Consider the following 13,857-nt stretch of genomic DNA (forward strand, 5'->3'; position numbering starts at 1 on the left):
CCAAGTCCAGAGTCCCCGGCTCGGCCCCCCAACTTCAGGGCCCTTGGGAGGTGGACGTATGGTGGCGGGGGAGGAGACACGCAAAGGAAGAAGAAGGACGGGGGCGTGGAAAATGGAGGAGAAAGATGGGGAGAACCGGTCCGGAAGCAGGGCGAGCGGAGGGGAGAGAGGAAAGCAGGCATCTTAGACTGGAGACGACAGCGCTGTGGACAGAGGGGGAGGAGAGAGATGAATCTGGGACCTGTTTTCATTCAGGATCCTCAGGGAAGCGAATCAGCCCAAGGACCACCACGTCGATTCCCTTTCTGGGCATCTGGAGATCCTTTCACTCCGGCTGAAGCCTGGACGGCGAGGGCCCCACGGGTGGCAGCGCCATGGGGCTGGCCAGGCCGAGCCCAAGCGTGGGAACTCGAAGGGACGACACGGAAAGCAGCCTTTCCCCTTCTCCACTTCCCGAAATTCCCTCAGTGCTGGCAGAGCTGCTTCCGGAAAGGTCTTCCTTCGACCCTTCTCTCCCTCTCCCCGCCCCACACAAGGGGCGGCGCCCTGGCAGTGCCAGGCTGGACGCGGGTGGTCCCAGGGAGAGGCCCACTCTCCGGAACAGTCTACCGCCCTGTCCCACGGGACCCGAGGGACGGTTCGCTGCCTCTCCTTTCTTCCGAACACCCACCAAAGGAAAGCAAAGCGTTGGTGCCCTTGCTCCTCGCCCCTGGAGTGAAAAGAAAGTGGGGGGCGGAGAGCCATGAGGACACGCGCTGAGCGGTTGGCTGCTCTGCACTCCGGAGCCTGGGCATCAGGGAACTTTCTAATGAAGTAGTTTGGGGTTTTCCCCCAAGGAGAAGAACGGCATCTCCCAAGGGCCTTTCCTTGAGATTGAGGCGGGGGCAGCCTGGGGCCCAGACCCAAATACCGGCATAAAAAAACTGGGCCCACAGAGAACAGACTGGTGGTTGCCAAGGGGCAGGGGCTTGGGGGAGGGATGGAGTGGGAGGTCGGGGTGAGCAGGTGTCAGCTTTTATGTAGAGAATGGGTAACAATGGCTCTACAAGTCCTACTGTAGAGCACAGGGGGTTATGTTCAATATCCCGTGATAAACCATAATGAAAAAGAATATTTAAAAAGGGATATATATATATATATATATATATATATATGTATAACTGAATCACTTTGCTGTACACCTGAAACTAACACAACATTGTAAATCAACTATACTCCAATTAAATAAATAAATAAATAAAACGAACCAAGAAGAAAGAAAGAAAGAAACTGGGCCCAGCACTGCCCAGCCAAGCTTGGGCAGCCTCCCGGCTCCAGCCCCCGAAGGAAGCTGGGACAAGGAGTGTAACCTCCTGTCCAGATTCTCGCCCTGGAAGGACATGCATTTAGAGTGAGGACCCAGGAGCCAGAAGACTTCTGTTACCATCCACATAACCACGGGTGGCTTCCTTAACCCCTCTGGACCTCAGTTTCTTCCTCTGTAAAATGGGGATGGTCATACCTACCTCATGGGGTTGTACTTTGGGTCAAATATGATAACACGGGTGAAGCACTACAGGCCTCTTACCTACTGTTGGCTATTATTATTCTTGTTTCCCCCTGCCTCCGAACAGGCTTAATCCCATGGGTCTCACTGAATTCTTCAGGATAACCTGGAGGAGAGAACCTCTTTACCACCTTTAATACTGTGGAGCAGTTTTCCCTTATACTCCAGCAGCTTAATTTCCTCTTGCTACAGGTCACCCAGCACTCCGGCCCACTCCGGCCTTCTCAGGAAGCTCTAGATAATCTCCCTGAATTAGGTCAGCCTCTGGACAGGCTCTGTGATTGCAGACCCTACCCCACCTCCAGCTGGCGCCAGAGCCCAGGCCGGGCCCCTGGCTCTCCCTGCCTTCGGACTCCCAATCTGGGGTCCCTGGTTTTCTCACCGCTAAGGGGTTTGCTCCTGGAGTCTCCTCCACAGCTTCCCTCCCCACCCCTAGCCCATCCCCCAACACCCGCCATTTAGAGTAAACTCCTCTCTCAAAATCTAACCCAAAAAAGTCATTCATTTATTGTAATCCGCCACGCAATACAATGATACATAGAGCGAAGAATATTAACCCAGCCTGCACTAATGGTAGTAGACACATGGGTCCTCACACACCTCTCCCCGTGCTCATGAAAACATATCCTGACATACACCCATACTGGGCCTTTTTTCAGTTTTACAAAATTAGGATATATATTTCTCTTCTACTAATCCTTCAAGATCAAGAGCTAAGCAAATAACTCCTTTTAAATAGTTACACAATATTTCTTAGACAGCCATACTACAATTTATTTAATTTTCCACCCATTGATGGACTTTTAGGCTTTTCAAGTTTTGTGTGTTTGTCCTACAAATATTGTCGTAATAAATATTCCTCTTCAAACAACATTGTGTACTAGTATTTTTATTTCTTCGATAGACTAAATTCCCCCAAACTTGGATTGCTGGACAGGAGGGTATGCATGTGTGTTTATTTGTTATTTTTTAAATGTATATGTGCTTTTCATTTTTTTTAAAAAACGTTGGATTACTTTCCCAAAGAGTGTGGATTGCCCATTTCCCCACATCCTGATCAACACTGTATGTTAACATTTTTTTGGTTTTGTCAACCCAGTAGGTAACTGGCGGCTTTCTGGAAGGTCATACTTCCCAGCTCTGCATTGGGTGCTCTGGGCCCCTCTCTGCCTTGATCACAACCAGAGGCCCCCCAAGACCACCACCCAACTGCTGGGGAAGGTCCAGCTAAGTTTTGGGTCCCCCTCCCTCAAGCAGTGGGCAGCGGCAAGGGCCAAGTCAGGCATAATCACTCCTGGAAACCCCCTGACTTTGTCTCTAATATAATCCACATGCCTCCGGGCTTGGCCAGGGACCACGGGCAGGTGCAGTGGGGACTCGGCCACTTCCACTAGGGCACGCCCCCTGAGGCTCCGTGGGCCAGTGCCAAGGCTGGATCCCCTGGCCTGTCTGCAGTGGAGAGTGAGGAAGGAAGAGGTCCACAAAGATGACAGCTGAACATCTCTTTTCCATCCAATGAGACCAGCTGGGAGCGAACCAGGAGGAAGAGGGATTCAGGGTACAGAGACCTGGATTATACTCCATCTCTTGTCTCTTCCCCACTTACTCTGCCCCGCTTCTTAAAAGATTTAGCTTACTTTTATTGAGCACTTACGACGTGCTAAGTATTAGGCTAAAGCTTTGCCAACATCATCCCATTTTTGCACCCATTTCTGTAGGCTACTGTATTAGTCTTATTTCACAGATAAGAAACAGGTTTAGAGAAAGGTTAGAAATTTGCCCCAAATCAGCAGGCAGAGCTGACATGTGAGCACGCATCTGTTTCAGGAAGCTGTTTTAAGACTTCACTTTGCTGGTTCTATTACTATTTTGAGCAAAAAGAGAGATAGAGAGCACGAGATAAAAAAAACCCAGAAATGACAAAGAAACATGAGTTCTGTGATAGGTAGAATAATGGCCTCGAAAAGATTCCTAACCCCTGCAAGCTGTGAATATGTTAGTTACACAGCAAAGGGGGGTTTAAGGCTGCAGATGGAGTTCGGTTGCTAATGGGCCGACCTCAGAATAGGAAGGTTATCCTGGGTTGCCCCTGAGGGCCCGATATTCTCACGAAGGTTCTTAAAAGTCAAGAGGGAAGCAGAAAAGGTCAGGGTCAGGGGATGTGAGAAGGACTCCACCCACCTTTGCTGACTTTGAGGATGGAGGAAAGTGCCCACAAGCCAAGGAATTTGAGCAGCCTCTAGAAAGTGGAAAAGACGAGGAAATGGATTCTCCCCCAGAGTCTTCAGAAAGGCATGCAGGCCAGTGATGTTAGCCCAGCGAAACCCATGCCACACTTCTGACCTACAGAACTAACTGTAAGATAAGAAATTTGCATTGTTTAAGCCACCAAGTTTATGGTAGTTTGTTATAGTTGCAAACAGAAAAATCATACAAATCCTAATTTTTATATTACAGATAGCCAGAGAGCCTGGGTGTACAGGATGTATGTTTGCTGAGAACTGCTCAGGGCCCTTCTTTGAGTTTTGGGAGGTAGAGGTAGGGGTGATGGCAGCTTTATTTCAGCCTGGCGGGGGGGGCAGCAGTATATGTGAAGGAAGGAAGACATCAGGGAGTAAGTTTCAAAGGACAAGAAACAAAAAGCTGTGTTGACGTTTTACCGTGTGTTGGCATAGAAACTTTCTCATTATCTTCTCCTTTTTGTGTCCCTTTGAGCTGCAAGCACCTCCTATTTGCTTACTTTTCCTCTGGTAATTTAATGGACATGCAGATGAGTTACTTGATTCTGTACCAGTCGCTTGCAGGCCTGCTCAGATATGAAGAGTTCCTCTACAGTAATAGATGGTTTGATGGGACATTCATGAAACGTATCACCAGGTGGTCATTCTCTTGATAAATCACAGCAACTGATATTAGCTACAGACCTTATCACCTGGACAAATCATGTGTTGGATTGATTTTTTAAAGGTGGTGGTGTTTCCAACTTCGTACGTGACCCAGAGAACAGGAGGAAGTGGGTCCAATCTCTATGGACGTCCTGGAATGAATCGCTTGTTATGGGTGTCTAGGAAGGGAGGTGAGTAAGAGAAACACAGGAAAAAGCAAAGCCACACCGGCCACAGGCAGGCACTGCCTTCCACATGGAGAGAAACTCCTTAAAATAGGCCAAACCTGCTAAAGAGGAGAGGAGAGAAAAGGACACACTTGTCCATCTGGGTTAATCAAGTCACACATTGCTTTGTTGACATCAAGATACCACTGTGGGAGTCTCTTCTTGAGTAAGAAAGAAGCAAGATGAAGCAAGCAAGCTGGTGGACGAGGCCAGGCACGGAGAGTTAGCTTCAGCCTGGTGGACAGATTCCTGCCCCTGGGCCAGCCTTATCTTTCCACTGCCTTGGGGGGTCTGCAGAGCTTTGGGCAGTGACTGTGAGAAATGGCTCTGGGACACTCCTAGCTCTCTGGTTGCCTCCCCAGGCTGCTGGATTGTGCCTCCTTCAGGCAGGAGAGAAATCCCAAGCAAAGAGGTTCATTTAACTCTGGCCAAACACTAATTCATCACAATAGGCAACCTTGAGGGGGACAGAGAGCATCTCAGGTGTGTGGAATGTACCTCCATCAACGCCAACTCCACTCCGGAGCTGTTACAGCCCCTGCCTGGGTGCCAGCCAGCCTCTGGAGGCATTCTCTCTGCCTAGTGCGTGGGGCCGTCACGTCTGTATCAGGCACACCTGCTACCTTTCACAGAGCAGCCTTGAGCCAGTGCAGTTTCCTGTGTAACTATTCTCCTGCCCTCCTTTTTGCACTGTGTCCTGCTCTTTTGAACAGAATGAGAGGGCCAACTGCATTTCCTACATTGCTTTGTTTATAGGATGTGTTGTATATTTTTTCCTCTTTCTGAAATAGTCTTTGGCACTTTTACAGATAGCAGAAAAGAGAGGCTCAAATCTTTATTTTCAGGAATTGCTATACATGTATATTCAAATCCAAAATGTATTCATGTATACCCACTTACACAGATATTCATAATGACAGTCTCCAATTCAAATACTCTCTAATTCATATACTCTCTAATTCATATGCATTCTCTCTAAGACACACGGAGATACACACAGGCTCAACACACGCACACATTGCACTTGGTGCTTTGACCTTATTCCCTCCAATTTGCTCTTGGATCTTGCCTCCTAGGTACTAAATTGTCTCTGCCATCTTGTATTTCATTCTCCAGATGCTCCTTTCCCTCAGCTTACAAACACACCCAAATCTCTGGAAGCCTAAAAGATAACCCCCTCCCCTTATCCATCCTATTCTCCCCCCACTGCTGACCCATTTCTCCATCAAGCTCCTGGAACAACGCCCAGCCCACGGCAGGCACATTGGAAGAACGTGTGAAAGATGCATGCTCCTTCCCGGCCCGCCAGCCTCTCACGTCCCAGCCCCCTCGCTGCCCCAGCGCTGGCCTCCAGCTTCTCCCCTTCCAACTACAGACACGTCCTCCTCGTTGGCCTCCTCCCTTTTCCCCATTTGTATTTTACTATATAAAAATTATCTTATCTGTTTTATTTTAAAATTTACCAAGAATCCACACTCACTGTAGAAAAATTAGCAACTGCAGGTGACCCAAAAGGGGAACATTAAAATAACCATCGGGCTTCCCTGGTGGTGCAGTGGTTGAGAGTCCACCTGCCGATGCAGGGGACACGGGTTCGTGCCCCCGTCTGGGAGGATCCCACATGCCGCGGAGCGGCTGGGTCCGTGGGCCATGGCCGCTGGGCCTGCGCGTCCGGAGCCTGTGCTCTGCAACGGGAGAGGCCACAGCAGTGAGAGGCCTGCGTACCGCAAAAAAAAATTTTTAAAAAACAAACAAAAAAAACCCATCATTTCTCCAGCCAGCAACATGCATTTTGGTCTCAGCATCTCTTCTCTTTCTACACGGATGTGATCACGTCATTTCCCTTCTCAACAAGCTTCACTTCTTTTCCATTGCTGAATCATTGCTGAGAGGTTCAGGCTGCCTGCATGGCACGGAAGACTCATCAGGATCTGGCCCCTTCTCATCTGGCCAGACTCTGCCCCCCACCCCGCCCCCGGAGCCCTCTGGGTCCCCACCTATACCCTGCAGCCACAGGGGACTCTGTGCCCCTCCTTGAAATGAAATGTCCTCCCCGACTGCATGCCTTTGCTCACTTCTTTCTTCCAGTCTGAAAAACATCGCACTTCCATCCATCACCTCCCTCCACCTATGGATATCTTACTCTTTCTTCAAGACTCCTTTAGGCCCCATCTTTCATGAATCTTTCTCTGACCCCCTAGTCAGAATTCTTGGGTGGCCCCTTGGTTGCCTCTTGTCGTTCTTAATTTTGTCTGCTGATCTGTTTTGTCTTTAAACCAGAAGTACCTTGAGGTCAGGGACAGTGTCACAATCATCTTTGCATCTCCCACAATGCCTAGCACTGCACGCGGCACAGATATTTATGGAGTGAAGAACACTTCCAGCCCCTCTTGCCTCACACATATATAGTTGTACATCATAATCTTGGACGCATAAAGAAAGGTATTGCTGATGCCAACCCATCTCTGGGCTGCTTCTTGCTAATGCTTTTTCTCCCTCAGAAACTTTTTCCTGGAAGCCTGGGAAAGTTTATCCCTGGGAAAGCAGAGGCATAAAATTGTTGGATGCATGCCATGGAGTCCATCCAGTGGTTAGAATCAAAGGAATAGACATGCCCTTGACCATGTGTATAAAAGGAAATGAATGAATAATAGTGAAAACAAGAGGGTAGAAAAAGAAAAGAAGCAACTCCTCCTTGGTATATCCTTTTCATGCTTCTCAGAACAACTTACTATACATTTCATTAGCTGCTGTGTCCTTTCACAAGCTACAGGGAGACCTGGAAGACTCATGTTCTTCCCTTCATTCCCTCCCTCTCATTCAAGGAACTCTTGAAATCAATAACTTTCCTGCTTCCTTGTTTGAAGAAGAGAATTCTCCCTGCTTCCTCTTCACTCAGATTATGCACTTATCACCTCAAGTGTAGACTATGATAGTGCATGCGGTGACCAGCCTCTGGGATGACCTCCAAGGATCCCTGACTGCTGGTCTACGTGCCTGTGTGTAGTCATTTTGCACAACGAACCAAGGCTGGCCCCGTGTGACCAATAGAACATGAATGAAGTAATGATACGTGACCTCCAAAGCTCGGTCATGTAAGGCATTGCAGCTTCCTCCTCAGTCTCTCGGATCATTTTCTTTAGGGGAAGCCAGTTGCCATGCCATGAGACGACTTAAGCTTCCCTGTGGAGAAGCCCACATTGAAAGGAACTGTATCTTCCTGCCAACAGCCAGTGTTGACTTGCCAGCCCCATGAGTGAGCCCCCCGTGGAAGCGGGTCCTCCAGCCACAGTCGGAACTTCAGATGGTTGCAGCCCCAACTGATCTCTGACTGCAGCTTTGTGGAGACCTGGAGCCAGGACCACCCAGCAAGCTGCTCTCAAACCCCTTACCCACAGAAACCGTGAAAGATAATAAAAGATTCTTGTTGTTAAGCTGCTGTTTGAGGATGTGTTGTTATGCAGCAATAGCTAATAAAATGCATCTGGTATTTTCTTTCATTTTATCCTTCAGTGTTTGTGCATATGTCCACGTGAATTTTGATAGGTTTTATTTGTGACACTCAAAAAGAAAGGACTGCCTCTATTGATATTTAACCGCTGTGTAGTGAATAGCAAAGTACTTCGAAGGGGTTGTCAAGTATCTAAGTACTTTAAACAATGATTGCCATCATCCTGGAAGCAGGTACCCTGAGGCAGTTTGGGAATATATCAGTGTGTCCCAACAGGAAAAAAAAAGAGTCCAGGTGTTTCAGACAGAGGTAACTTAATACAAGGGAATGGCTAAAATGTGTCAGAAAGTCTGGAAGAGGAAAAGAAGTGATGTTACCCAAAGACAGTAGGAAACCACTGCAGTGCTTAGGTCTAAAGGAGCCAAAGAGAAAATGGCATTACCCAGAGCCCGTGGCCACTGTGACAACGGAGGCTGCTGTGCTTTTCTTCCCACCTCCCAACCTCCTGTCAGAGCCTCCCATTGGCAGAAACTAACAGGAAGCAGTAGGCAAAGGAGTCTGGGAAATGTAGTTTGTGAGCTTCCAGTCCTGGCAGAAAAGATAAAGACAGGGCAACTGAGGAGCTGAGGGCCCATAGACATTATTTGTCTCTGGGAACAGTAACAGAGAAACGGAAATAAAGGTGTATGTATTTGACAAGCCTCTACTCAAAACTAAAATATCCAACATATTTGTGATTGGAGAAACTCGGAGAAACTCAGAGAAACAGATGCTCCCACATTCATCTTTCAATGCATAGTCCAGTAGAAATAGGTTCAAAACTCTAAATTCTTCTGAAGAGCTGCCACATCAGAGCCCTTTTTATTAATTGTAGAAGAACAAATCTAACAAGAAGAGCCAACGCCCTGAGCACTAACACGGGTCAGGCACAGTTGTAACTGCTTTTCAATTGTTAACTCATTTACCTGCTACACATTTCCACAAAGTCGGTCCTACTAGGATCTGTCTTGCAGGTTAGCAAACTCCATCCCAGGGGAATGAAGTCACGTCATGGTGACTAGCAGAGTCAGGGTCCCAACATGGTAGCCTGGTTCAGAGATTCCACTGTATTGTCCCTCGTGCCTTCATCACCTTGCCTAAAATGTGGGAGCTACACATCAGCTTGTACCTATGCCCAGAGTATTCAAAGAGTTTAATAATATCAAGAGGAATAAAAGACAAGGCCTGTCAGAGCACAACCCCTGAGCTATGGGGCCAACGTTAGACTCAGCTGGTCCAAATGTCCACTCTACTATAGTGCAGCCCATTAATGCTTCTAGAATTAGAAAGGTCATGGTTATTGAATTATCTAGGACTCACTGAAAGAGCCTTCTTAGTCTGGAAGTATCCAACCCCAAAATGGAGAAGATTAATAACCAGTACCCAGGGAGGGCTTGTGAAAGGAGAACCATGAGCTTGGACAGAGATGAAACCCCAGGCAGAACGCTACAACCAGGCGGCTGTTTCTCTGCAGCCTGCACCCCCGAAAAACCCTGAAGCTGACCATTTCAACAAGCTCACTTCAGTTCTTCCCTTTTGATGGGGAGGCAGAGAGGAGGAAGAGATTGGATCCTCAGAAATTTCATTCCAGCGTCTAGGACAACTTTATTTTTTCATACTTTGGGGGTTTATCTCACTTTTACATTGTGATATAGTTGACATATAATGTTAGTTTCAGATGTACAACATGGATTTATCTTGTTTTTAAACAGCTGGTGATTTGTACCGTTTTGAAATAATCAGTGACAGGGTCATCATACCTTGCGAGATTCTAGGCTGAAGGGAGAGGAGAACAGAGAACATCACGTAATAGCCCCAGACACTCCCACCAACCACTCTTATCTTCTGAAGATGCTGTTTCTTTCGTGGAGACTACACATTGGCCCTACTTGTTAGGTTTTAAAAGGAGTGGGGCAGTAGTGGAATGTATGGATTCTCAAATAATTTTAGATAGCAGATCCCCGGTACCTGAGTCCCCCCTGAGTCTAACACGAGGAGCACAATGCTTCTTCTGAACTAACGTAAATGGCCCATGGAGGGTGGAAGGGCAGGTCCCACTCTGCCCAGGAGCTGTCACCAGGCACTTTTAGAGCACTCCTGTGTGCTGGGTTGCACTGTTCAAGGTTAACCAAAATGGATCCAATTCCTGACTTCCAGGAGGGGTATTCAAACAGAGAGCAATGACATGGAAACATGAAGCCTTACATAGCTCTTTTAAAAATTGAAGTATAGTTGATTTACAATGTTGTGTTAGTTTCTGCTGTACAGCAAAGTGACTCAGTTATACAATATATATATATACATTCTTTTTTATATTCTTTTCCATTAGCTTTGACCGTAACGAAAGCGACTGATTTTCACGCAATTTATAGGAAAAAAATGTTAATTGTTTTATAGCCATTCCATGTACAGATTTATACAATAAGCCAGTCAGGCTTCCCTTTGCCTCATTCACGACCAGAGGAGAAAAGCTGGTGCACCCTAAGAAAAACAAACCTATTTTGGGTGGCCGTGTGCCTGTGTGCAGTTATGAATAGAGGCATATGGAAAGAAGAATTAATACAGAAAAAACTTTCTCAAAATGAATGACTTGTTTTAAGGAATATGTGTTTCTTTCTTTACAAATACAGAGTTACAACAAGACAGCCATCTCTGCTGCAGCTTTGCACCTCAGCAGGAAGGAGCCATTCTCTGCTCACTCAAAGGACACACAAACTGTTAACCCTTCCGTCCAAACATCCAACTCAGGGAGGTGGTAACTCCAAAGCTCACACTTACATACGCCCGAGTAGCCTTTTTTAGTTTTGTCCCTCTTCCGTTAGGGTCTTTTTATAATAAAACTGTCAACATGAAAAGAAAGCAGTTGGCTCAGTACCACAGACAGTGATTTCTGAGCAGGTGCATCATTACGAAACGGGGTGAAAAATACCAAGTCACAGATGTATGTCTGCTACAGGGACAGGAAGCAAAGCGATGCGAGGACCCGTCAGGGTTTGGATTTTCATTTGCTGTTTCTATAAAATGCCTGTCCCTACTTGGCCCAACATCTGCCTTATTCTCTGACCTCACTTCCTTCCAGCAATTTCTCTGTCCCAGATGTCCCAGGCTTATCAGCCTTAATGCCTTTGTACTCATGATTTCCTCTGCCTCTCCCCAAAATCTTTGCATAGAATATTCCTTCTTGTCATTTCGTTTCAACCTCGATATCACCTCTTCCCAGATACCTTCTCTGATCTTCCATTGCCAAGTGATAAGCACCTTCCCTCGAAATCCCCCCTAGCAAACAGGCACTATCACATTGCCTGGATGTGTGTTTCTTTTTTTACAGCACTTACCACTTGCACAATTTAATAAATTCTTATCAACACTGTTGCCTCCTCTAAGTTTCAACATCCCAGGGCAAAGCTGTTTCCCAGGCACTGGGCAGACAGACACTCTGGGTAGCTCTCTCTCCTAAAGAGGCTGAGCTTCGCCTCCGGGCCTCCCCTTTGCCCCCTCCCTGTGGACTGCACAGGTAGTAACTGCTCGGCAGTGTTGGGCTGGCTGATTCCTCCTGGGTGAGCTTGGTGCTGGGGCAAAGGTGGGTTTCTGACCAACTGCACCCCACAGTCAACAGCCCCAGAAATTGATATCTGATTACAGTAGAAGGGTCCAGAAGGTACTACACAGCCCAAAACCACCACTGGGTCAAAGGCCCTGACCAGATGTCATCTGCACAAACACGGAGCGTGTCAAGGGTAAGGTGGTATTTATATATTAATTTTCGCTTCGTGGGAAACCATACTATCTTAGAAATACCTCATACTTTTTTTTTTTTTCCTTCGGTACGCGGGCCTCTCACTGTTGTGGCCTCTCCCGTTGTGGAGCACAGGCTCCGGATGCACAGGCTCAGCGGCCATGACTCACGGGCCCAGTTGCTCCGCGGCATGTGGGATCTTCCCGGACCGGGGCACGTACCCGTGTCCCCTGCATCGGCAGGCGAACTCTCAACCACTGCGCCACCAAGGAAGCCCCATACATTTACTTTTTAACAAATATCATCCCAGTGAGAGATCTCCCTTTCTTTGTAATATGATATAAACACATGTAGCAAACTGCCACTTTCCTAAGTAAAATCAAACCCTGGTCCTTCAGAGTTGGCAAAGAAGGGAGAATTTCCATGGGACGGAAACCCCATCTACCTCATCTACCTGACTTCTGGGAGATTCACTGCTCCCTTGAGAGTCTCTGGGAGATTGTTTCTGTCACCACTGGCCTGGCCTCTGGGGGGTGCTGTTGCTTCCTCTTTGACAACTTGCTCCCCTCCCCCAGCGCAGGGGGGGTTCCACCTTGGCTGTACTTCCCAATGTCCTGGGCGAATTTTTTTTTTAATATTTATTTATTTATTTATTCATTCATTCATTCATTCATTCATTTCACTGTGTTGGCTCTTAGTTGAGGCACGCAAGTGGGATCTAGTTCCCTGACCAGAGACAGGAGAAGGGCAAGTGGGAACAGGGAGAAACAGGAGCTCCTTGAGGAGGAGGTGAGGACATTGGAGAGGGAGAGGATGTGTGTTTCTAGGGTTCCTACTTGAAATTCGGAACACTTTCGCCATAGATCAGTGCTTCTCAGCCAGGGCCAATTTTGCTCCCAGGAGACTTTTGGCACGGTCTGGAGACAGTTTGGATTGTCACATCTGGAGAAGGGGTGCTACTGGGGTCTAGTGCACAGAGGCCAAGGATGCTGCTAGACATCCTATAGTGCACAAGGCAGGCCCCGCCACAAAGAACTGTCTAGCCTAAAGTGTCAACAGTGCCAAGGCTGAAGAACTCCGCCAGAGCCCAATGATGCATTTGGTAGTTGGTTGGTGATTTGGGAACTTGGTTTAATAACTCAGGCATGGTGGCTTAAAAAGGTTTTATAGGTTGACTTTAACATGCTGCTAAAAATGTCTCCATGAGATAATGTATTTTAAGCTCCACTTGGTGAAATCACACAATTACATGGCTCATACTAGGTTTGTTTTCCTTGTTCATTTCCTTGTGAAACACCCTTTTTAAGTTGTTGTTTAATTGCTGACCAATCACCCCAACTAGGATAGAAGCTTCTAGAACATTGCCTGATCTAAAGTAGACAATCAACATGCGCTGAATTCATTAATTAAGGTGGCTGGGACCTGCCTGGTTGTTATTATAAGCAGAGCCCATCTCGCATACATGTTTCCATACCTACAGTCTTGGCTAGGATCTTTGCACAGAGAAGAAACTTAATACTGACTACTGAGGGCATGAATCAATGAATGTAAATGAATGACGAATGAATGAATGAATGAATAAGCAAACAGCCCAATATCTCCGTGTCCCACGGTAAAGACTAAGTGAACACGCATGCTACTTTAAAGGACTTTTTTTTTAAATAAATTTATTTATTTATTTTTTGGCTGCGTTGGATCTTTGCCACCGTGCCCGGGCTCCCCCTAGTTGCGGTGAGCGGGGGCTACTCTTCATTGCGGTGCACTGGCTTCTCATTGCGGTGACTTCTCTTGTTGTGGAGCACAGGCTCTAGGCACACGGGCTTCAGTAGCTGTGGCACGCAGGCTCAGTAGTTGTGGTCTGCAGGCTCTACAGCGCAGGCTCAGTAGTTGTGGTGCAGGGGCTTAGTTGCTCTGCAGCATGTGGGATCTTCCCAGACCAGGGCTCAAACCCATGTCCTCTGCATTGGCAGGCG

Source organism: Hyperoodon ampullatus (assembly GCF_949752795.1).
Source record: "Hyperoodon ampullatus genome assembly, chromosome: 10".
Taxonomy (NCBI): Eukaryota; Metazoa; Chordata; class Mammalia; order Artiodactyla; family Ziphiidae; genus Hyperoodon; species Hyperoodon ampullatus.